Here is a 24,063-nt window from a genome sequence, read left to right as displayed (position 1 = left end):
GGGTAGTAAAATAGCTAGAACTAAGTACACACGTACAGCCAACTTACTTTCACTTACAATTTGCTAGCAGAGAGAGACACACACACTGAATCATTTTAGAAGACAGTCAATTTTAGCTGGTCCATTTGTCAGAGAACCTGAATTATTTAGCAATTAAGCATAAGCACAGCAGCAGAACAATAGTGAAGCAAGCTACAGTTCAACTTAACTTTTTCATAATAATCTGCTGCTATTGTGTTAGTGTTATGAACTTAATAGTGATACTAGTGTTGTGATAGCCTCAGAGGCTGCCCGTGTTGTGGGGGGGGTTTATTATTATAGATTCTATATTATAATGCCATATCAATATCTGACACAACGTCGGATGCCGCGCACGTCATTGCACTTGGAGATTGAGAAACGAATGTGAGAGTTGGCTGACTGTTGGGGTAGAGTAGACCATTCAACATGAACGACGAAGATTTGACAAAGCAACAAAAAACATACAAACATCGAATCTTTGGCCTATGGTGTCTGTCGAAAGTTCTAAGAAGATTCGACGGAGCAGTTAAACTGTACGACGCTGCAATCGTACATTTCCGGTCAAATGCATCCACCCATAGGCTATGGAAAAATTCTAATAATGGTTGACTAGTAAAATAATGAATAAATATAATTATTACTAGTCATACAACATTAGAATTCTACTACAGCTAGCTTGTAGGCGGAAAATTCGACAGGAAATGTACACGTACAATTTCGCTGCTCCGTTGAATCTTCTTTGAACATTCGACAGACACCATAAACCTTCAATGACAGACTCGACCTTAATTAATTTGGATTTTCGGACTAATGCAATTTTTAACGAAAAACAAAATAAATAAAAACAAATTTCGGGAGTAACTTAATAAATTTATTTTTTGGATGAAAACGAAATTCTGAAACAAAATATTTCAGTGTGCACATGTCTACTCCCCGCCTCTCCACCCTAGATTTTATGACATGAAGGAGAAAAAAAAAAAGAAAAATCGACCTAAAATATCGACCAGAGAAAAATCCATATCAGTTGACCTCTAAACATGTGTGCAAAAAATGCAAAAACGGCTCTGGCAGTGAAAAGTTAGATAACCTAATGGTTTCTTATGTTGCTCAAGGACTCTGTTGGTCCCTGTGTTTGTGTTCGCAGGTTTCAACAACTATCACAGCCATGATGAGGTGCTCCCACTCTCCTTGCTGCATTTTCATTTTATTTTATGGAGAAAGGGAAAGGAGTGCCAAATTTCAGCTTAATAAAGAGACAATCTATTGTCTATGAGCTAGCAGCAGACACCACGGCCTAATAGAAAATTTTGTTCAGTAATGATAGTTTTTCACCCTGCTAAGCAAGAGGAGACTTTTCTTAGATACAGAAGTCTTAACAAGATCTGATTGTACTTGCATATTAGTTCACACCTGGAAAAGACTATTTGAATGGCTCTCATTTCCGACAATCGATGGAAGTCATAAATACACAGACCTTTATCTAAACGTAGACTCATTTTTACAAAGATAAATATTTGGATTTGGAAATTTTGTTCTGGTTATACATTGCTTAGGCTAGTCTAATCCGTACTTCCATCTGTCTTTTCTCTGTGGCTTTGGCTAGCTGTTTATTTTTAGTTTCTTATAAAAACATAGTAATGTTAGTGGGCGTCCTGCTGTCCTATGTCCGCTTTATTTAACAAGGCAGAGTAGAAACTGATTTATGTGTGCATAGTGTAGAATCAAACAGCAACCATTCAGTACTTCTTAGGGATGACACGAACATCACCCAGTTCGGTTCACAGCAGAACATGCGAATAGGCAAAAAATTTGTTCGAACGCGCGAACACCGTTAAAGTCTATGGGACACGAATATGAAAAATCAAAAGTGCTAATATTAAAGACTTATATGCAAGTTATTGCCATAAAAAGTGTTTGGGGACCCGGGTCCTGCCCCAGGGGACATGTTTCAATGCAAACAAAAGGTTTAAAAATGTCACGTTTTTTGGGAGCAGTGATTTTAATAATGCTTAAAGTGAAACAATAAAAATGAAATATTCATTTAAATATTGTGCCTTGGGTGTCCGTAGTATGCCTGTAAAGTAGCACATCTTTCCCATGTTTATAACAGTGCCACAGCAAAATGACATTTCTAAAGGAAAAAATGTCATTTAAAACTGCTCGCGGCTGTAATGTATTGTCGAATCTCGGCAATATAGATAAAGATACCAAAAATAAAAATGGCGTGGATGTCACCACCAAAATCCATACCAGGCCCTTCAGGTCTGGTATGGATATTAAGGGGAACCCTGCACCAAAATAAAAAAAAAATGGCGTGGAGGTCCCCCAGGCACTATATACTCTGAACAGTGGTATATATACTATACGGCCTACCCGATATACTCTGCAGAAAATTGGGCCTTTAGTGTTGGTAGTACCAGAACACTGTAAGCCCTCACAGTTACTCTTGTTGGGTGCAAGAACGGGCCCTACTGTGAAATAGTATATCAAGAATTGTAATTACATGCACCTGTTAAACAGGGGCAGAAAAATTGGGCCTTTGGTTTTGGTGGTGCCACAACACTGTAACCCCTCACAGATACTCTTGTTGGGCGCAGGAACGGGCCCTGCTGTGAAACATTAGATCAAAAATTGTAATTACATGCCCCTGTTGAACAGGTGCAGAAAAATTGGGCCTTGGGTGATGGTGGTGCCACAACACTGTAACCCCTCACAGATACTCTTGTTGGGTGCAGAAACAGGCCCTGCTGTAAAATATCATATAAAAAATGTATTTACATGCCCCTGTAAAGTGCCAACCAGTGCAGCCCATCAGTGCCACCTCATCAGTGCAGCCTATCAGTGTCCATCAGTGCCACCTCATCAGAGCCAACCAGTGCAGCCCATCAGTGCCCACCAGTGCAGCCTATCAGTGCCCACCAATGCAGCCCATCAGTGCCACCTCATCAGTGCCCACCAGTGCAGCCTATCAGTGTCCATCAGTGCCACCTCATCAGTGCCCACCAGTGCAGCCTATCAGTGTCCATCAGTGCCACCTCATCAGTGCCCACCAGTGCAGCCCATGAGTGCCACCTCATCAGTGCCCATCAGTGCAGCCCATCAGTGTCCATCAGTGCCACCTCATCAGTGCCCACCAGTGCAACCTCATCAGTGCCCACCAGTGCAACTGCAGCCTATCAGTGTCCATCAGTGCAGCCCATCAGTGCCCACCAGTGCAGCCCATCAGTGTCCATCAGTGCCCACCAGTTCAGCCTAACAATGTCCACCAGTTCAGCCTATCAATATCCTTCACTGCCACCTCATCAGTGCCCACCAGCGGAGTGCACCCAGCTCTGTTCCGGCCCCTCCCCTGGCCACAGACAGAAGACAGAGCTCCATTCGTCCCCTGATGTGCTCCGCACCCCGCCTCTGCCTCCGGACTGCAACTCCCAGAATGCAGCGCGGTGGCCAACTTCTTCCACCAAAATAGAGTCACCAGACAGCGGCCGTGATAGCGGCCCTTTTGAATAGAAGGTAGGCAGCCTGGGGGGAAGATTCCACCCTGCCCCTTGGCCCAGCCCACCCCTGCCTCCGATTCCCGCACTCACCTTCTGGCTCTGGTACACCACAACGCTGTGTTAACTGGCCTAATTTGCATAATAATCGGCCGATGACGATTTCTTAAAAAAGGCCAAATATCGGCAGAAATATCGGCCGGACGATATATCAGTCGACCTCTACACAAAAAAATAATTTTAGGCCTGAAGATTACACAAAACCCCCAAACATTTTATATAAACTGAAAGCAACCCAGAGAATGAAAGGCAGGGAAAGCTCAATAATGATCCTTGCCTATGGGACCAAGAAACGTCACAAAGAGGCACGACACAAAGAGGCACTTAAAAATTCATATTAATAGGATTGGTTATTTACTTGTTAAACTTTGTTCAAATTTTCTGGAAATTTCTGCAGTGGTCATATGACTTAAAGAACCTTTGAGAAGAAAGAAAAAATATAACAGTCGTCAGAACAATGGCAGCAGTTGAAGAAGAAGCATCCCTGTGTCAGCTCTCCTCATCATGCAATTTCTTTTGCGCCAGATGATGGAGTGGGCCTCCGCGCCAGACGGGGATGCCTTGATGCGCCTTTGCCTATAATCAGTGCCTCTTCTGTCCTCTTGTCACCCCCTTCTTCTTCCCCTCTCTCTCCTTTGCAGCTTCTAGCTCTCTCTTAAGTCCATCAGGTCCCAGCCGGCCCGTCACTTCCTCCAGGGGCTCCACCTTCGGTGCATCCTCCGGATGTTTCCTGGGCCGCCCCACTGATTGACAGAAATCCGCTTCGCCTGCGATTACTGCGGCTGTATCCGGACCGGAGCCTTCAGAAGATGCAGGTGCAGTTGAAACTGGCCATAATACAACAAGAACAAGGAGACTGAGGCCGGCTCGCCAGTTCACCGATTCGAATCTCGAGGGCCTCCACCAGCAAAATAGAAAAAAAGGTACAGGGTTAACCACTAACAATAAATCAGCGTCTATTTTGCCCCAAGTGCCAGTTATAGTGGAGGTAGAGATTAACCCCCATTTTACTGCTCCCTCTAATCAGCCTGAATTCCCTGCTGTTCTTCCTTCTCATGCTTTGCTGTCAACTTCCCTTACTGTTAATAAAATTTTGCTAATTAACAATTTACAGGTTTCAACCGCTTAGACTTTACAGAACTATAATACTTTTCCTTTATCAGTCTCCTAATCTATGTTCAAGTAACGTTAACATGGATGCTATTTCTTTTGTAGTTATTCCATCAGGTGCTATTCCTGCATCACAGACTCAGATGACCTGCAAAAGTCCTCAATACCTATTGCATCCACGTCGTCAGTATCCCAGGACAAACCTGGTGGTGAGTCTGATCAATTGCGTTCATTATTGCTGTGGATGTCTTCTCTTGCTACAGTGGCAGATAATAAAAAATAAAAAATTCTGCCAGTTTACCTGCTCAGTCTGGGTTTTTACCCCAAGAACAGTGTCGACCGATTAGGTGTGTCCCATCTGTTGAGGATAATCCTATGTTGCCTATTGTAAAATCTACACAGCCTTTGGTCCCTGAAAGCTGTGTCAAGGAGGCCATGGCATGCAAGATTTCACGTTTAGGTTTCCATTTGGCAACTTAAATAAAAGAGAAGACCTGGAAAGGTGATTATATTGACCTCTTTTGCCTCCTGCCATGTTTTAGAGAGAATTGTTTAGAAAAGTAGGATTCTGAAAAACAAAATCACACACAAAATATAATCACACAAATGGGTTGGACTTGATGGACGTGTGTCTTTTTTCAACCTCACCTACTATGTAACTATGTAACTAAAAGTGCTCCACACACTTTTAACAATTGGCTCCAATCTTTTTGTATCTTTTCCTGGCGTGATGGGTGAGAAACGCCCTGAATTGTGCATCGATTTGTTTCGTTATCTTAAAATAATCCTTGAAGCTTATAAAAACGTTCCCAGTTTCTCTTGGCTTTTTTATGATGAATTGTTCAGACGAAAAATTTCTGTTCATAAAAATCTCACGTTGGGATCCAAGGACGTTGATTTATGGTTGAACCTCCTTATTCCACGAAAAACAACCTTGGCTGTACAGTCTTCCCAACCTGCCCCCTTTAAAAAGGGATTGTGCTTTAGTTTTAATGAGGGGCAATTCAAATGGCCCAATTCGTGCAGCTATAGCCATGAATGTGCTACTTGTTCTGGAGCACACCCGGCTTCTTGTTGCCTCAAAAAGTTACCTTCTAATGCTGGGGCCCAGTTTTGTTTTAATGGAGCGTAATATTTTGACAAATGTCTACCTATGGGCTACTCCTTGTCTTGTAAATATTTCAAAGCTTTTTCAACTTTTCTGGAATGGGCAGTATCTTCCCAAACTAGATCTAATAACTTATTACATTACCTTGATGATTTTTTATTCATTGGTCCAGCTGGTTCTGCTTTTTGCATATACTTATTCACTGAATTCCACCTAACTTGTCAGCGTTTTGGTGTTCTGTTGGCTCCTTAAAAATCAGTTTGGCCTACAGCATGCCTTGAATTTTTGGGTGTTACCATTGACACAGACAAGATGGAATTTAGTTTGCCCCAGTCTAAATGAGAACGTTATATGGTTGCTTTTGTCATTTCCAAATCGAAAGTGACAGTTCGCACCTTACAGCCTTTATTAGACTTATTAGCCTTTGCCACTCGCATTATTCCGATCAGTCGTGTATTTTCTAAAAGATTGTACAGAGCCATTGCTGGTTCTTAATCTCCTAGACATTTTGAGAATTACTTCAGCTTTGATATCTGATTTGTTAGTTTGGGATGAATTCTTATCAACTTATAATGGCTGCTCTTTTTAGCAAACAGCTGCCCCATGGCCTCAATATTGGATTAAGGGGGATTTCACCAAGAATATAGTCCTTCTTGAGCTGTTTTCTATCTTGGTTACGTTGGAGCTTTGGGGGGAGCACCTTCCTAATTCTCGTATGTTGTTTCATTCAGACAACAAAGGGTTGACCTACACCGTTAATTGTATGCCATATCAGTATCTCCCTGTTTAAACTGTTTTAAGACCTTTGGTCTTTAAATGTCTAGAGCTTATTTTGCGGATTAAAGTAAAATATATTCTGAGCTATACTAATGTTGTTGCTGATTCTCTGTCATGTTTTCAGCTGGACCGATTTCACAACCTAGTCCCGGATGCAGATCCCCATGGTTCACCTTGCTCGGAGCACTTATGGTTTATCATTTGTCATCTGTAAACGCAGCTGTTAGAAATTCCCTGGCACCTTCTATGTGGGCGAATTCTAATGCTGCTTGGTCCTTAGACCCCTTTCATACTGAGGCAGTTTTCAGGTGTTTTAGCGCTAGAAATAGCACCTGTAAAACGCCTGAAAACTGCCTACCATTCATTGCAATGGGTGCTTTCACACCCGGGCGGTGCGCTTGCGGGATGTTAGAAAAAGTCCTGCAAGCAGTATACAGTGCTCCCAAAACGCTCCCGCCCATTGTGGGACCAAATGGACCAAAGACATTCATTTAAAATAAATTTGTCATTTGTTGGTGACAGCCAACAAATTCTTTTTATACACTTACTACTACTGGGCACCTTTACCCCCTTCCTGCTCAGGCCAATTTTCAGCTTTCAGCGCTCTTACAGCTTGCATAACAATTGCGCAGTCATACAACACTGTAACCATATGCATTTTTTATCATTTTTTTCACACAAATAGAGATTTTCTTTGGTGGTATTTAATTACCACTGTGTTTTTTATTTTGTTGCTAAACAAAAAAAGACCAACAATTTTGAAAAAAAGAACAAACGTTTTTCTAAGTTTCTGTTAAATTATTATTTTATCTGTTATAAAATCTTGCGAACACTTCATTTTTCTCCTTCACTGACGTACGCTGATGAGGCTGTACTGATGGCACTAATAGGCAGCACTGAAGGGCACTGATAGGCGCCACTGATTGGCAGCACTGACAGGCACTGATTGGTACTGATTTGCAGCACTAATTGGCATCACTGATGGGCAATGTTGGGACTGCACTGATGATCAGGACACTGATGATCAGTACCCTGATTATCAGTGCAGATGTCCCCTTTCACACTGTGACAGCATGAGGAAAGGAGTGCTGATAACCGACGAGTGTGTTTACATCGTGATCAGCTGTGATTGGACACAGCTAATCATGTGGTAAAGAGCCGCTGTGATTGTTTTTTTACCCCGATCTGTGATCAGTTGTGTCTGTATTAACCCTTAAAGTGTTACTAAACCCAGGACCCTGCATTTACTATATCTGATCTCCCACAGTACATAGAACATGGAAATGCAATTATTTTAGTAAATATAAACTGCTAAATACCTTTTCTCATCAGCAGTTAGAGCAGTCTTGTGACTTCTATCAGAGTCTGGTTAAAGCTTGTAGGAGGAGTTTTCATTCTCCCCTGATTGTCCTATGAGGCTGCAGGACCTCAGACCCTCTGTTTTTTACAAAATGCAAAGGATTAACCCCTTAGGTTCCACGGTGAGCATAACAAGCATGCTTTACTGCAGTGTTTCTCTACCTTTTACGGTGAACTACCCCTACAGGTCTAAAAAAATGCCCTAAGTACCCCTGTCTCGGGAAAGTAATTTCTATTGTTTGGGTGTCATGGTTTCTGTGTGTATGTAATGTCAGTATGTGTTTGTGATGATTTCTGTGTGTGTTTGTGATGGTTTTTGTTCGTGTGCAATATCATTGTATGTGTGCATGCTGCAAACACGCACATAATCCAGAATTAACATATAGGTAGACACATGCACGCACATGCAGCCTACCAGTGCAGTGCCCACCAAATGCAGCCTACCAGTGCCCATCAAATGCAGCCTACCAGTGCAGTGCCCACCAAATGCAGCCTACCAGTGCCCATCAAATGCAGCCTACCAGTGCCCACCAAATGCAGCCTTATTAGTGCCCACCAAATGAAGCCTACCAGTGCAGTACCCACCAAATGCAGCCTACCAGTGCCCATCAAATGCAGCCTACCAGTGCAGTACCCACCAAATGCAGCCTACCAGTGCCCACCAAATGCAGCTTATCAGTGCCCACCAAATGCAGCCTACCAGTGCAGTGCCAACCAAATGCAGCCTACCAGGGCCGTGCCCACCAAATGCAGCCCTACCAGTGCAGTGCCCACCGAATGCAGCCTTATCAGTGTCTGCCAAATGCAGCCTACCATTGCCCATCAAATGAAGCCTACCGGTGCAGTGCCTGCCAAATGCAGCCTACCAGTGCCCATCAAATGCAGCCTACCAGTGCAGTGTCCACCAAATGCAGCCTACCAGCGCCCATCAAATCCAGCCTACCAGTGAAGTGCCCACCAAATGCAGACTACCAGTGCCCACCAAGTGAAGATTATCAGTGCCTGCCAAATGCAGCCTTATCAGTGCCTTCCAAATGCAGCCTACCAGTGCCCATCAAATGAAGCCTACCAGTGCCGTGTGAACCAAATGCAGCCTCATCAGTGCAGTACCCACCAAACGCAGCCTTATCAGTGTAGTGCCCACCAAATAAAGCCTACCAGTGCCAATCAAATGCAGCCTATTAGTGCCCACAAAATGCAGTTTATCAGTGCCAACCAAATGCAGCTTTTCAGTGCCCGCCAAATGCAGCCCTACCAGTGCAGTGCCCACCAAATAAACCCTTATCAGTGCCTGCCAAATGCAGCCTACCAGTGCCAATCAAATGAAGCCTACCGGCACAGTGCATGCCAGATGCAGCCTACCACAGCCCATCAAATGCAGCATATCAGTGCAGTGCCCACCAAATGCAGCCTACCAGTGCCCACCAAATGCAGCTTATCAGTGCATTATAGGGCACATTATATGGGGGGAGGCAGAGGGGCACATTATGGGACACGGCAGGGCACATTACGGGGGCTAGCAGGGCACATTATGGGGCACAGCAGAGAACATAACATGGGGCAGGAGGGCACATTATGGGGTACAGCAGAGTATATTACATGGGGGCATGAGGGCACATTATGAGGCACAGCAAAGCACATTATGGGGCATATTACATGGGGGCAAGAGGGCACATAATGGAACACAGCAGGGCATATTACATGGGGGCACAAGGGCACATTAAGGGACACAGCAGAGCATATTAAGAGAGACAACATGTCATATTATGGGGCACAGCGGGGCACATTATGAGGCATAGCAGGGCATATTACATGGGGACAAAAGGCCACATTATGGGGCACAGCAGGGAATATTACATGGGGACAAGAGGGCACATTATGGGGCACAGCAGGGGATATTACATAGGGCAAGAGGGCACATTATAGGGCACAGTATAGTGCACACAGCAGGGCACATTATGGGGCACAGAATTCATGGTAATCACGGGGCACACTGATGGGCAAAGGGCACACAGTAGGGCACATCACATGGCACACAGAAGGGTACAGGGCACATCATGGTGCATACAGAAGGGCCCAGGACACATCACAAGGCACACAAGAGGGAACTGGACACACAGCGGGGCACATAGAAGGGCATGGGGAACACCAAAGGGCACATCATGGGGCACACAGTAAAGCATATCACAGGGTACACAGGTCATGGGACACATCACGGGGCATATCATGGGGCACACAGCAGGGCATGGGGACACACAAGGGGACAGGCAGCAGTGCATGGGGGCAGACAGCAGGGCATAGGGGCAGACAGCAGGGCATGGGGGCACAGAGCAGGGCATGGGGGCACAGAGCAGGGCATGAGGAAAACATCAGGGTGGGGGAAGACATCAGGGCATAGGGTAGACAGCAGGGCATGGGGGCAGACAGCAGGGCATGGGGGGGCACAGAGCAGGGAATTGGGGCATAGAACAGTGCATGGCGGCAGACAGCAGGGCATAAGGGCAGACATCAGAGCATTGGGCAGACATCAGGGCATGGGGACACAGAGCAGGGCATAGGGGCACAGAGCAGGGCATGGGGACACAGAGCAGACAGCAGGGCATGGGGACACAAAGCAGGGCATGGGGACACAGAGCAGACAGCAGGACATGGGGCACAGAGCAGGGCATGGGGCAGACATCAGGGCATGGGGCAGACATTAGGGCATGGGGACACAGAGCAAACAGCAGGGCATGGGGGCACAGACCAGGGCATGGGGCAGACATCAGGGCATGGGGCAGACATTAGGGCATGGGGACACAGAGCAGACAGCAGGACATGGGGCACAGAGCAGGGCATGGGGCAGACATCAGGGCATGGGGACACAAAGCAGGGCATGGGGACACAGAGCAGACAGCAGGACATGGGGCACAGAGCAGGGCATGGGGCAGACATCAGGGCATGGGGCAGACATTAGGGCATGGGGACACAGAGCAAACAGCAGGGCATGGGGGCACAGAGCAGGGCATGAGGCAGACATCAGGGCATGGGGACACAGAGCAGACAGCAGGGCATGGGGCACAGAGCAGGGCATGGGGCAGACATCAGGGCATGGGGACACAAAGCAGGGCATGGGGACACAGAGCAGACAGCAGGACATGGGGCACAGAGCAGGGCATGGGGCAGACATTAGGGCATGGGGACACAGAGCAAACAGCAGGGCATGGGGGCACAGAGCAGGGCATGGGGCAGACATCAGGGCATGGGGCAGACATTAGGGCAGGGGGACACAGAGCAGACAGCAGGACATGGGGCACAGAGCAGGGCATGGGGCAGACATCAGGGCATGGGGACACAAAGCAGGGCATGGGGACACAGAGCAGACAGCAGGACATGGGGCACAGAGCAGGGCATGGGGCAGACATCAGGGCATGGGGCAGACATTAGGGCATGGGGACACAGAGCAAACAGCAGGGCATGGGGGCACAGAGCAGGGCATGGGGCAGACATCAGGGCATGGGGACACAAAGCAGACAGCAGGGCATGGGGGCACAGAGCAGGGCTCATAGCAGGACTCTGGGCACATAGAGGGACACAGGACACACAGCAGCATACAAGCAGCTGCACTTTCCTTCCTAAATGCAGAGTAGCACGCAAAGCGGCTGTAAACAGACCTCTTGTAATGCGCTCCTCCCCTCCAGCCCCTCCTTTCTTCTCGTCCATCTGAGGTGACGTCAAGTACAAGCACCTGGGGTGGAGGGGAGGGGAGAAGGGGACGGCGGGGAGGAGCGCATCACAAGAGGTCTATTTACACTGCAGTCTCTTAGCAGGGAGCAGGGACCCGATCTACCCGTCAATCACAGCTAGATCGGATGGAAGTGGAAGCTGTCATAGGGCCCCCTACTGGCAACGGCCCTCGGGCAGTGCGGGATAGTCAGTCCACCCATCCCTGCTCAGGAGAGGTGGTGACAGCTAGCTGGCATGCGGAACCAAAGATGCCGCCGCCCACCGGACTGCCTGTGCCCACTCAGCCCGACTCCTTTGCCCCACTGCTAGTGCTAATTGCTCAGCTCTGATGGGGCCCCATGTGACCAGACCAGAGCTCCGTGACACAGCGGGAGATCGCCGCTGTGTCACACACAAGGGGAGAAGGAGGAGGAGAGGGGAGGACTGTACGGCGTGCCCAGGATCGGATACAGGAACGGTGTTCCTGCAGGACTTGATCCCTGCTTCTAGTGGTGCTGGCTCTGACTGGCGTACCCCCTGCCCTTGGTGCATGTACACCCAGGGGTACGCGTACCACGGGTTGAGAAACCCGGCTTTGCTGCATATACAGACTGATTTTACTGTTGTGGGTTTAGTAACACTTTAAATAAATATAACTCGATTCATACAGCATTGATATTTAGTAAGAAAAAAGCACAAACATTCAAGAAACTCCCAAAAAATTAACAAAATGTAATACAAAATCCTCCATCATGACAAAATTACGATCAAAAGTCCATACAAAAGCTCTTTAAGTAATTCAAATCCAGTCTAATGAATTATGGTGAATCATCCAAAAAAATCCACCACAAAGTGAATCTTTGCAGTGTTGACCCTTCTTTTTCCAGACCTCTGCAATTCATCCTGGCATGCTGTCAATCAACTTCTGGGCCACATCCTGACTGATGGCAGCCTATTCTTGCATAATCAATGCTTGGCATTTGTCAGAATTTGTGGGGGGGGTTGTTCACCCACCTCTCGAGGATTGACCACAAGTTCTCAATGGGATTAAGGTCTGGGGAGTTTCCTGGCCATGGACCCAAAATATTGATGTTTTGTTTCCCAAGCCACTTAGTTACCACCTTATGGCAAAGTGCTCCATCATACTGGAAAAGGCATTGTTACTGATGATTTTGCACCATTCTTTATTCATGACTGTGTTCTTAGGCAAAATTGTGAGTGAGCTCACTCCCTTGGCTGAAAAGAAACCCCACACATGAATGTTCTCAGGATGCTTTACTGTTGGCATGACACAGGACTGATGGCAACGCTCACCTTTTCTTCTCTGGACAAGGTTTGCCCCAAACAAACGGAAAGGGGATTCATCAGAGAAAATGACTTTATCCCAGTCCCCAGCAGTCCAATCCCTGTACCTTTTGCAGAATATCAGTCTGTCAGTCTGTCCCTGATGTTTTTCCTAGAGAGACATGGCTTTTTTGCTGCCCTTCTTGACACCAGGCCATCCTCCAAAAGTCTTCTCCTCACTATGCATGCAGATGCACTCACACCTCCCTGCTGCCATTCCTGAGCAAGCTCTGCACTGGTGGTGCCCCGATCCCGCAGCTGAATCAACTGTAGGGGACGGTCCTGGCGCTTGCTGGACTTTCTTGAGCCCCGGAAGCCTTCTTTACATATGAAGTGGAAATGTTTTTTTTTATGGGATTAATTCATTTTCATGGCAAAGAGGGACTTTGCAATTAATTTCAATACATCTGATCACTCTTCATAACATTCTGGAGTATAAGCAAATTGCCATCATAAAAACTGAGACAGCAGACTTTGTCGAAATCAATATTTGTGTCATTTTGAAGACTTTTGGCCTTAGCAGTATACCTGTGTTCTTATGAATATGCTCTTGCTCTATGTAATGTATGCTGCAGATATGTTGCAAAACCTATAGCTGCTGTGAAAAATGTTTGGGTCCTTATATTTTTATTTAAATAAGGTTGTTAAAAAAAAGAAGTAAAACATGTTTTGACTTTAAATTATTTGGTCATAAACTAATAATGCTACTAGGCATCTTCTGTTTGACTCTGGAATTACAACATTTCTTGAAGAGGTAATTTAAAACCAATGTATTCAACATTTCCTCTTTACACACATTACTTCCACAAATAGTACTGCAACTCTTTAACAAAGTCGGGTTACAGAATTATTTTGCAAGAAGTAGTTCTAATAAAAATCTTTAAATTCATTCTGTCACTACAAAAAAAAAAAATGCTGTCAGATATACATAGAGGTGTCTGCACACATAACACCTGCAGCAGCCTTAATGCACTTCTGTTACCCTTAAAGTAAAACTATAGGCAAAACTTTATCTTTTCTTTTTTTTTCATTTTGGATAGCGCAAAGAAGGGTTATGAAGTGCACCCAACGTAGGAGCCGCTGGTGGATAGGGATCCCCCACTCTGCACACCAAATCTTCACAGTATCCCAGAATCAAGCAGTCCAGTGCTTGTTTTTATGTTTTATTGAGGGGATAAAAATTGGACAGGGTTTAGGGAAATTATGGGCTGCCCACTTGACTAGGGACAACTTCTCTATATATGTTCCTCTCTTCCTCCAGCACTCACTTGCTTGCAAAAAAAGAACACAGACTCAGCTGCACACTTTTAGTAAATCTGACAAAAGAGGCAATGGTCAGATGTTGTAGCAAAAGCCCCTTACAGGCAGGGACCACTGGCCCCTTGGGTTGTGTAGCAAAATTCAACGCCCAGCCTCCATCCCTGTTGCTACTGATCCCAGCACCAACTCTTCAGGCACTGCCAGCCTACCTTGCTGCAGCTGCCTCATTCACTAGCCCTCCTGGCTACTTTCCACGGTCCTCCCAGACTGTCATACTCACCAGCCACCCGTCTGTCTTCTCCTGGAAATCTCCTGGATGTGCTAGCTGGCTCCTGCTGTCCTCACTCTTGCTCCATGCCTACTGGACAAGACTCCTATGTGTGATGTAGGAGGATCCCTCCAGCACCCGAAACCCAAGCCTGAGGTCACCACCCCCAGACTAGAGGGCTACGCTCAAGGGCCACCAATAGCCTCCTCAGCACGCCATCTCCAGCTTCCACCCGACTGTCCCTTGCTGGCTTGACTCAGGGTATTTAAGAGGTGTCCTCCCCCGGCCAGCCCATTTGGCCTCCTTAATACTCCAAGCAGCATCTCCTAAACTCCCACCCATTGATCTGGAAGCTTTTCAAAGGTTCCAGAAAATATGGGGAGGTACCAGAGGTACTGCTTGATGAGTCATCCAGCCTCCCTGACTCACTCATCCTGACCAAGTTTCAACCCAGCTTGGCTCTCAGCCACGCTAAATTTCCCTACACTACAGCTACAACTATCGGTATGCACAATCCCATTCTAGCACACTAGAAGGTGCCATGGCTGGGAAAACCAAAAAGAATGACTCCTGGGCCCAGGAGAAAAAGGGCATCCCATAAAATATATACTGAGAGGGCAAAAGGGAAACAACTTGGACAGGGCTATGGTACAAATAAGTTAGCATTTAAAAAAAATAGACATTTCTTCAAATCACATAAGTACATTTACATAATCAGCAACATACACTATATTATCAAAAGTATTGGGATGCCTGCCTATACTCGCACATGAGCAATAATGGCATCCCAGTCTTAGTGCGTAGGGGTTCAATATTGAGTTGGCCCACCCTTTGCAGCTTTAACAGTTTCAACTGTTCTGGGAAGGCTGTCCACAAGGTTTAGGAGTGTGTCTATGGGAATGTTTGACCATTCTTTCAGAAGTGCATTTGTGAGGTCAGGCACTGATGTGGACGAGAAGGCTTGGCTCACAGTCTCCGCTCTAATTCATCCCAAAGATGTTCTATCGGGTTGAGGTCAGGACTCTGTGCAGACCAGTCAGGTTCCTCCACCCCAAACTCGCTCATCCATATCTTTACGGACCTTGCGTCGTGCACTGGTCCAAATCATTTGGTGGAGGGAGGATTATGGTGTGGGGTTGTTTTTCAGGGGTTGGGCTTGGCCCCTTAGTTCCAGTAAAGGGAACTCAAGGCGTCAGCATACCAAGACCTTTTGGACAATTTCATGCTACCAACTTTGTGGGAACAGTTTAGGGATGACCCCTTCCTTTTCCAACATGGCCGTGCACAAATGCACAAACAAGGTCCATAAAAGACATGGATGAGCAAGTTTGGGATGGAGGAACTTGACTGGCCTGCACAGTCCTGACCTCAACCCAATAGAACACCTTTGGGAAAAATTAGAGCAGAGACTGTGAGCCAGGCCTTTTAGTCCACATCAGTGCCTGACCTCACAAATGCGCTTCTCGAAGAATAGTCAAACATTCCCATAGACACACTCCTAAACCTTGTGGACAAAATTCCCAGAAGAGTTGAAGCTGTTATAGCTGCAAAGGTTGGGCTAATTCAATATTGAACCCTAAGGACTAAGACTGGGATGCCATTAAAGTTTGTGTGTGTAAAGGCAGGCGTCCCAATACGTTTGGTTATATATTGCTTGGATAGATGCTTGCAGAAAAAGAGCACAGACTCTTTTAGTAAATCTGACAAAAGAGGCAATGGTAACATGTTGTAGCAAAAGCCTTTTAAAGGCAGGGACCCAGGGCCCCTTGGGTTGTGTAGGAAAAGTAAATGTCCAGCCTCCATCGCTGTGGCTACTGATTCCAGCACCACCTCTTCAAGCACTGCCAGCTTGCCTGTAGCTGCCTCTTTCACTAACACTCCTGGCTACTTCCCACAGTCCTCCAAAACTGTCACACTCACCAGCCACCCAAGCGTGCTCCCTGGCTCCTGCTGTCCTCATTCTTGCTCCTGTGTCTCCTGGAGAGGACTCCCCCGTGTGATGTAAGTGGATCCCTCCAGGACCCGAGCCCCTGGCCCGAGGTCACTTCCCCCAGACTGGAAGGAAGATGGAATATATGGATATATGCAGTAAAGCATGCTTGATATACTCACTGTGGAACCTAAGGGGTTAATCCTCTGCATTGTGTAAAAAGGCTGTTTGATCCTGTCTTCTCTGATCCTCCCCTTCTTCCACTGTCCCCAATATATCTCCTGAAAGAACAGAGCCTTGGAGTCACTCTGCACATGCTCAGTTTGATGTGTATTGCTAGAGAGTTGTTTTTTTTTTTTCTTGGGAGGGTGCATGTGATCGGCACAGGGCCAATCAGCACTGTCCAGAGGGTCAGGGGTCATGCAGCCTCATAGGACAGTCAGAGAAGAATGAACACTCCTCCTACAAGCTTTAACCAGACACTGATGAATGACACAAGACTGCTATATACTGCTGATGAGAAAAGGTATTTAGCAGTTTATATTTACTAAATAATTGCATTTCCATGTTCTGTGTACTGTGGGAAACCAGATATAGTGAGTGCAGGGTCCTGGGTTTAGTAACACTTTAACCATGTTAAATCCTTATGCTGCTAGCATAGGTAAATAGATATAAAGCTAGTTATTTTTTTTTTTTTTTTACATTTGTTCAGTTGCTTCCTCTTTTCTTGCCTAGGTCAAAATGATGACATACGGTTGTGCTCATAAGTTTACATACCCTGGCAGAATTTATGATTTCTTGGCCATTTTTCAGATAATATGAATGATAACACAAAAACATTTCTTTCACTCATGGTTAGTGTTTGGCTGAAGCCATTTATTATCAATCAACTGTGTTTACTCTTTTTAAATCATAAACACAACACAAACTACCCAAATGACGCTGATCAAAAGTTTACACACCCTGGTGATTTTGGCCTGATAACATGCACACAAGTTAACACAAAGAGGTTTGAATGACTATTAAAGGTAACCATCCTCACTTGTGATCTGTTTTCTTGTAATTGGTGTGTGTGTACATAAGCTCAATGAGTTTCTGGACTCCTGGCAGAACCTTGCATCTTTCATCCAGTGCTGCACTGACGTTTCTGCATTCTGAGTCATGAGGAAAGCAGAATTGTCAGAGGATCTGCGGGAAAAAGTAGCTGAGCGGTATAAAACAGGAAAGGGATATAAAAAGATATCCAAGGAATTGAGAATGTTAATCAGCAGTGTTCAAACTCACATCAAGAATTGGAAAATGAGGGGTTCTGTTGAAACCAAACCACAGTCAGGTAGACCAACTAAAATTTCAGCCACAACTGCCAGGAAAATTGTTGGGGATGCTAAGAAAAACCCACAAATACCTTCAGATGAAATACAGGACTTTCTGAAAACATGTGGTGTGGCTGTTTCAAGATGCACAATAAGAAGACACTTGAAGAAAGATGGGCTACATGGTTGAGTCGCCAGAAGAAAGCCATTGCTACGCAAATGCCACAAAGTATCCTGTTTACAATATGCCAAACAGCACAGAGACAAGCCTCAAACCTTCTGGCACAAAGTCATTTGGAGTGATGAGACCAAAATTTAGCTTTTTGGCCACAACCATAAATGCTACATTTGGAGAGGAGTCAACAAGGCCTATGATGAACGATACACCATTCCTACTGTGAAACACGGAGGTGGATCGCTGATGTTTTGGGGATGTGTGAACTACAAAGGCACAGGAAATTTGGTTAAATTGATGGCAAGATGAATGCAGTATGTTATAAAAAAAATACTGGAGGAACATTTGCATTCATCAGCCAGGAAAGCTGCGCATGGGATGTACTTAGACATTCCAACATGACAATAATCCAAAACACCAAGGCCAAGTCGACCTGTCATTGGCTACAGCAGAATAAAGTGAAGGTTCTGGAGTGGCCATCTCAATCTCCTGACCTCAATATCATTGAACCACTCTGGGGAGATCTTGATAATAAATGGCTTCAGTCAAACACTAACCAGTGAAAGAAATGTTTTTGTGTTATCATTCGTATTCTCTGAAAAATAGCCAGGAAATCATAAATTCTGCCAGGGGTACATAAACTTATGAGCACAACTGTATATCTCATGAGTCTTCATGGGCATTTTTTTCATCTGGAAGAGGGGAGAAAGGGCTGTCTCAGCTAAGCTCATCTTACTGTCTGCATGCTTGACCTAAGGGAACATGGATTCCAGGAAGTAAATGCAACATGAATCATCCGCCCTTAACGCAAGATGGCCACGGCTACAAATGCAAGAAGAGTCTTTTTCAAAGTGATTTCTCAACAAAATAAAGCATGGAGACATGGATGGATAGGCAAGTTTACTTGAAATATTAAAAATTAATTAAATAGCATTTTTAGTATGTGGTGCTCAGATATAGTTTAGTTCCACTTTAAACATGTCCTCTGATCTGGCGTAAAGGAGCCTTTAATAGTTGTGCTGGTGATACAGGACACACAAACTTACCAAACCAGTTGCAAGCTGGAACAAGATTCTTCTCTAAGTGATCAACAGTATCCAGGGTCTATCTAGACCACATGTGTCAAATCCAGCCCGCCAGGCCTCTTTATGTGGCCCTTTCACTCAGGGCTTTTTTTCAGCCGGAACGTGGCGGAACTCCATTCCGCCATATCTAACTCTCGCCATCCGCTCACCACTACCACTTGCATACCTCCCAACTTTTGAACTTCAGAATGAGGGACACTGGAGGACTAAAAAGACCTGTGGCGCACTACGTCGCGGTAAATTGTGGGCATGGTCAAGCACCTAGCAGTAAGTGATATGGTTAAACAAAACCCATCCCTTCTTCTACCTATAAAATATGCTTTGATTGCTTTGTCCGAGCCTAACTTAAAGAACTTAAAGTGGTGTTCCGGCCGAAATTATACTTTTTAAATAAAAATACCCCTATAATACACAAGCTTAATGTATTCTAGTAAAGTTAGTCTGTAAACTAAGGTCTGTTTTGTTAGTTTATAGCAGTAGTTTGTTATTTTATAAACTTACAGCAGGCCGTGGCCATCTTAAGTGTGGGTATCTGAAGCCAGACTGTATTTCTTCCTGGATCTCATCCTTGCAGATCTCGCACATGCTCAGTGCAGCACAAGCAGTGTAATAGGTTTCAGGTCAGGTTTCCATAGCAACGGCAGTTTCAGAGGAAGTTGCCGCCCCTTCCCAGAAGGCATTGAAAACAGGAAATGATGCGATGGGCCGTGGCCAGGGAGGAGGAATTGTAAAATAAATACAGCAGATATACAGTAGGTGCTGAGAAAAAAATAAAAAAAATATCCAATTTCTTTACAGTGCACAGTTTAGTGAGGGATGCTGAAGAGTTGTAAAAGTGGGTGGAACTCCACTTTAATTAAAATAGTCAGAGACTGCATAGCAGAGGTATGGACATAATACAGAAGATCGTCAGAGACTGCAGACATGATACAAGATATGGTCAGAAACTGCAGATATCATACAAGAGGTGGTCAGAGACTGCAGACATGATATAGGAGGTGGTCAGAGACTGCAGACATGATACAGAAAATGGTCAGAGACTGCAGTCATAATACAGAAAATGGTCAGAGAGTGTAGACATGATACAGAAAATGGTCAGAGACTGCAGACATGATACAGAAAATGGTCAGAGACTGCAGACATGATATAGGAAATGGCCAGAGACTGCAGACATGATACAGGAGATGGTCAGAGACTGCAGACATGATAAAGGAAATGGTAAGAGACTGCAGACATCATACAGGAGATGGTCAGAGACTGCAGACATGATACATAAAATTGTCAGAGACTGCAGACGTGATACACAAAATGGTCAGAGACTGCAGACGTGATACACAAAATGGTCAGGGACTATGAACATGCTACATGGGGTTGTTTGAGACTGGGGGCATGCTTCAACAGTCAATCATAGACTGGAGACATAGTATATGACACATTACAGAAAAGTGGCTGCAGGGGACCAATGGGCTACACAAAAAGTGGCCATTGGCTACATGTGGCCCTAGGCACTAAGCACTGCATTGTACATTTGGAGGGAAGTGCACATGCTTTTTCCAAAACCCCAAGAGATTGCTCTCTTCTCCAGCTCTGGCAATACTGCCAGGATGCTTGCTATGAAAAATGAAATACAATCTATTGCTGAGATCGGGGATATGCAAGGGCCAGTCTTCACTAGGATGACCACCTTTCCAAACTGACATTCAGAGACACCCCCCCGCCCCCCTTCCCAAAAAAGGTGGGGGGTTTGGGGAATGTAGTCTCAGGGAATTCGGTGGCGGGGGTGATTTGTTGGGTGAATGGATGGTGTTGTACTACATTGTAATATATATATATATATATATAATGAAATAGTTCAACTCACCATAAGACAGAATCAGTGGGAACCCTGAGCTTGTCACCAGATGCAAAGTGCCACCATTGCCTGCCACTAGATGCAGCTTGTTACTTGCCACTGTCATCTGCCCCCAGATGCAGCTTGACACTTGCCACCGTTGCCTGCCACCAGATGCAGCGTGCCACTTGCCACAATTGCCTGATGCCAGATGCACCGTGTCACTTGCCACCGTTGCCTGGCGCCAGGTACAGCGTGTCACTTGTCACCGTTGCCGGACGCCAGATGCAGTGTGCCATTTTTCACCTGTAGCCTGCCACCAGATGCAGTGTACCACTTGCCACCCATAGCCTGCCACCAGATACAGTGTGCTACTTTCCACCCGAAGTCTGCAAACAGATGCAGTGTGCCACTTGCCACGCATAGCCTGCCACCAGATACAGTGTGCCACTTTCCACCCGAAGTCTGCAATCAGATGCAGTGTGCCACTTTCTACCCATAGCCTGCCACCAGATACAGTGTGCCACTTTCCACCCGAAGTCTGCAACCAGATGCATGTGCCACTTTCCACCCATAGCCTGCCACCAGATGCAGTGTGCCACTTGTCACCTATAGCCTGCCACCAGTCCGACACACCAGACCCCCCGGAAAGTGAACGCCCCTCCTGCCGCTGGCTGCTGATGTAACTTCTCTCATGAGGGGGCTGTCACATGTTCAGCTCTGAGAAGTTCAAGCCGGGACCTGTAGTCCTTCACTTTGGGGAGGGGGGTCACATCCCCCAAAAGTGAAAGGACTACAAGTCTCAGAATAAACACCTGGTATCTAAGGATATAATGTCCCCCAAATTGGACTACAGGCCCCAGCATGGACTCCTGAGAATTAAGGTTGTGACCTCATAGATTTTGCGTGCTAATGCTGGGACCTGTAGTTCTTCACTAATTGGGGGTGGGTGTCACATCTTCAGCTCTGAGGGGTTCATGCTAGGACCTGTAGTCCTTCACTTTTATGAAAGTCACATCCCCTAAAAGTGAAGGACTACAAGTCCCAACCTTGCCCTGATATCTAAAGATGTGTCCTCCTTCCATCCCTCCAAGGGTGTAATCTCATCTGTCAGTGTCCTCTACTCTTCTGCCAGCATACTTATCTGCCTACAGTCATCTCTGCACTTATCAGTGCTAGCTCCAGGCTGACACACACTCTGAGCTCCTGTGAAGTGCTGACAGTTCAGCACAGAACTCTGGCTGCTGGGGGAGAGCTGACAAGATTTTAACACCGATCTGTCATTGTGAGTGCTTTGGATTGTACTTACCCTTCTACCTAAATTCATCTCTCCTTTTGTGCACTTCTGCATGCTACTGGCTGGACGATGCAGGGAGGCGGTGGGTGGAGCTAAGCAGTAGGCACGGAGAAGCAGGAAGTTAAATCCTCCTCCGCTGTGAATGTTGGGTCTCTTCCTCTCTCCTCCTCGTAACATCACTGGTTGCTAGATGCCAGGCGGGTGGCGGCTAGCAAACATTTGGGCACTGTGGGGGTCTCACCAGCCAGGGGTCCACCACAGGCTGACAGTGAGTGACAGCAGCGATGTTAGGGCTATTTTAGGGGGCATCAAATCGGCCCAGGGCCAGGGGGCAATTACAGGACACTGTATTGTCCCGGAATGAGGGTGCCCAGGACCCAGGACAGAGCTGCCAATTTGGGAGGTATGCGGACTTGAAAACACAGAAGCCTTCTGTGTTTACAAGGACAGCTTTGCTCTCACAGATCTCTGCCTGCCCTGCACTCACAGCAGGGACAAGGCAGATGCAGGTGCAATGTCATCATAGGTGGTATGGGACATCTTGTGGTAGGCTGCACGCATGGTTGAGTTCCTGAACCTTTTCTCTGAGAAAAAAAAAAGCCCTGGATATGTTTATATGGTCTTACAGATACAACAGGCCTTTTGAGGGCAACCATAATTCTGATGTGGTCTGAGTCTGACACCCCTGATCTAGACTGTCCCTACTCATCAGGAGCTTTCCTTGCACTTGTCCTAACTCTTCCTTACCAGTGCATGCACTATCCCTATCTTACTACTTCCCAAAACTGCAGATACCAGACTGACCACGTAGGGGAATATGAATAATCTCCTAGGCCAAATCTCAGGAGAACTCAGGTGTCCAATCAGACATTGGCTTCCCCAAGATGGCTGCTGGGAGCCCAATACAGATGACAATCAGCCTTCTGTAAGGTTCCCCTAGCGTTAGAGGTAAGCAGTGATTATTATGTTTACTTCTGGCAATGGCTTGAGTGGCATGACCGCACTCTTTTTTATTAAAGGTAGGCTACAAAACCTAAAAGATATAATGTGCGGAACCAAAACATCACCAAAAGAAAAAGAAAAAAGCTCTGGGACTCCAGGGGACTCAAGGGGAAAAAGGCCTGGTGAGTCAAGTGGTCTTACCAGGTTTTCCAAGTATTTTGATGAAAACTGTAGATTTAAAAATATCTTTTGAAATTATATTAAGGTATTAAGAAAAAACTCTCCACTACTTGTCCACCAACCCAGCCTTAAACACTTGCCTGCCTTTCTCAATCCAGTGCTGTTCTGGTGGGAGCACTTCTGTCACAGGAGGCTTGGAGAGCAGTTGTCAAGAGGGCGTGTGGCCAAGTTGCACTGTATGTGTCTATGTAAGCACACAGCCCAGCTTGCATGGGTGCCATCTAAGCACACGGCTTGCTGAACGGGCACCAACAGGAAAGAAAGAGCATACAGCGCTGAGGGGTGGGACACACACACACTCCAGAAGAGGAGGTAACAGGCCTCTCGTAAACTAATAGCACTGGGTTTGTGAGTATAACATTTAAAAAAAAAAACATTCCTTTAGAATCACTTTAAAGCTTATATGACACCTTTGGCAATTGGGGTATGTGTACTTTAGGCTTGCAAAGGAAAAACAAACGTGAATTTTATTACATTATTAATATTTAAAACTAGGGAAACTTCCTGAAGGACAGGTCCACAACGCTGTTATTAAGTCAGGGATACCTGGCAGTTAGTTTTCAGTACTCACTCCCAGACAAGACTGTACATGATGAGCTTCCATGTACACAGCAGCTGGAATTGATTTTATGAAGTATTGACAGGTCTGAGTTTCTCTCTTCCATTAGTCTGCATTCACACCTCAGAATTTTATTGGGAACTTCTCAAGCTTCGTGTAAGTGTTTTAGAATATGATCAAGCTAA

At 45.8% G+C, this 24,063-nt stretch overlaps 1 long non-coding RNA gene across 1 annotated transcript in view; it reads right to left on the bottom strand.

Moving 5' to 3' along the window:
• The window catches only part of LOC141131926 (uncharacterized), a 140,883-nt gene extending 118,648 nt beyond the window's left edge, over positions 1–22,235 (bottom strand). The window contains exon 1 of the long non-coding RNA XR_012242842.1: positions 22,150–22,235. This is a non-coding gene — a long non-coding RNA (uncharacterized lncRNA). The remainder of the gene's footprint in view (positions 1–22,149) is intronic.
• Positions 22,236–24,063: the final 1,828 nt, after the last annotated feature.

The sequence above is a fragment of the Aquarana catesbeiana genome, linkage group LG03, assembly GCF_042186555.1.
Source record: "Aquarana catesbeiana isolate 2022-GZ linkage group LG03, ASM4218655v1, whole genome shotgun sequence".
NCBI lineage: Eukaryota > Metazoa > Chordata > Amphibia > Anura > Ranidae > Aquarana > Aquarana catesbeiana.
This window is presented reverse-complemented; position numbering and strand designations above follow the sequence as displayed.